This window comes from Octodon degus, unplaced genomic scaffold (assembly GCF_000260255.1).
Source record: "Octodon degus isolate 3935 unplaced genomic scaffold, OctDeg1.0 scaffold00021, whole genome shotgun sequence".
NCBI classification, from domain to species: domain Eukaryota; kingdom Metazoa; phylum Chordata; class Mammalia; order Rodentia; family Octodontidae; genus Octodon; species Octodon degus.
This window is the reverse complement of record NW_004524597.1, coordinates 15,353,443-15,355,389: the sequence shown is the minus strand read 5'-3', so window position 1 is coordinate 15,355,389 and position 1,947 is coordinate 15,353,443. Positions and strand designations below refer to the sequence as shown.

General features: G+C 37.4%; 1 pseudogene; it reads left to right on the top strand.

Moving 5' to 3' along the window:
- Nucleotides 1–603: 603 nt before the first annotated feature.
- Nucleotides 604–955, top strand: LOC101584886 (annotated as a pseudogene).
- Nucleotides 956–1,947: the final 992 nt, after the last annotated feature.

Below are 1,947 nucleotides of genomic sequence, written 5' to 3'. Positions count from 1 at the left end.
GATTTGGAATCATTTCCAAGACTGTTGCTTCTGCTAAGAGTTTTCTCTCTAATACATAATGCAGCAATATTCCTAAATTGGCTAAAGAAAGAATTTTAAATAAGTGTGTGTACATTCTAAGTTGAAAATTATCCATATTGGAATATTTTGCTAATCCATGCACTTACAATATTTAAATGACAATGGAATACCCTTCTCTGAGGAAACTAAACAAAAAAAAGGGATACAAATGAAGGACCATTTTGTATCTCTATATTCATAATAGTTAGGATAGATACACAGCTACATTCTCTTAATTCAATGAGAAGAAAGATTTGTTCTAATAGGGTTTGGACAGGATATCATGTCTGCATCTTGTACTATGCATAACCACTAAGAAGACACCATATAGTTACTGGAAAGTCTTCAACTTTTAATATAAGTCATAGTTGCAATGACTTCTATAAAATTTCATGATGTTTCATCATTTTGTTTCACAAAAAACTTTTTGAAGGAAAATTCATAAACCTAAAACTCAAAATTTACATGAAATTAACATACAACTAAATAATAAACAAGGTCTTTTATTAAAGCTGGAAGAGCCAGTCCTAGCCCAGGCCCGGGATGATGCCCCACAAGACCAAGGAAGGCAAGGATGCCCTGGACTGCCTCAAGGTGTTTGATGAGATTCCACCCCCCTACGACAAGAAAAAGCAGATGGTGGCTCCTGCTGCCCTCAAGGTTGTGCTCCTGAAGCCAATGAGAAAGTTTGCTTACCTGGGCTGTCTGGCTCATGAGATTGGCTGGAAGTACCAGGCTGTGACAGCCACCCTGGAGGAGTAGTAGAAGGAGAAGGCCAAGGTCCATTACAGGAAGAAGAAGCAGATTGTGAGTTTACAGACAGACTGAAAAGAGCATAGAGAAGAAAACCAGCAAGTTGACAAAGGTCCCCAAGACCCATGGGCCCCTGGTCTGAGCCCAATAAAGACTGTTTCTGCCTCAAAAAATAAAATGAAATAAGAGAAAATAAAATTTAAAAAAAATAAAATAAAGCTGGAAGAAGTGACACATACCTGTTATCCCAGCTATTCTGCAGGCTGAGGCCAAGGATCTCAAGTTTGAGGTCAGCCTGGTGAGATCCCATATCAAAGCAAACAAACAAACAAACAAAAAAACTAATGATTTGTTTCAAGAAATCATGTCAAATCTGACAACAGTCAATGTGTATCTTTTTTTTTTCCTCCACTACAAGACTGAACATAGGAAGCAGTGAACTATATCACCAGCTCTTGTTTGTTTGGGATCTGCCTGCATCAGCCTGAGTAGCTGAGATCACAGGCATGCACCACCACACCCTGTGGTGAATTTGAGTCTTAGTGAAAGCGGTCCCCTGCGCCTGCCTGGGTTTGCCCCAGCAGGCACTTCAACAACTGAGCTAACCCACAATCCTCCACGTGCCCGTATCTTGTACCCTGAGCAACTGCTTTAAAAATAACAATTATATTAAATACTATTAGTCTTCCATTATTTTGTTACAAAGTTTTTGTTTTCTCTTTTTTTTAAGAAAATAAAAAGGTTTCAAAACCACAACCATACATGGAAAAAAAAAAAAAAACTGGGAAAAACAGTGATTGAGAAATACTGTATGTCCTGGAAAACAGAACAACTCCTCCTAATGATATCAAGCATTCAACTTTTTCATTGTCTCAAGACAAAGTAACTAAGACACAAATGAGTTATCACTGTAACCTCACCACTTTGCAAAAATTTCTCCTAACCCAAGAACACAGAGATGATCTTTTTCAAGACTCTCTGGCCTTTAAAAAATTTGAATGCTTCTCTAAAATTTCAAATTCACTCGAGTATTCCACACAATGATGGCCCAAATGTTTTGCTTTATTTTGTTTTTGTTTTTTTGGGTTTGTTTGTTTTTGTTTTTGTTTGGAGATGGGGTTTTTATGTGTAGCT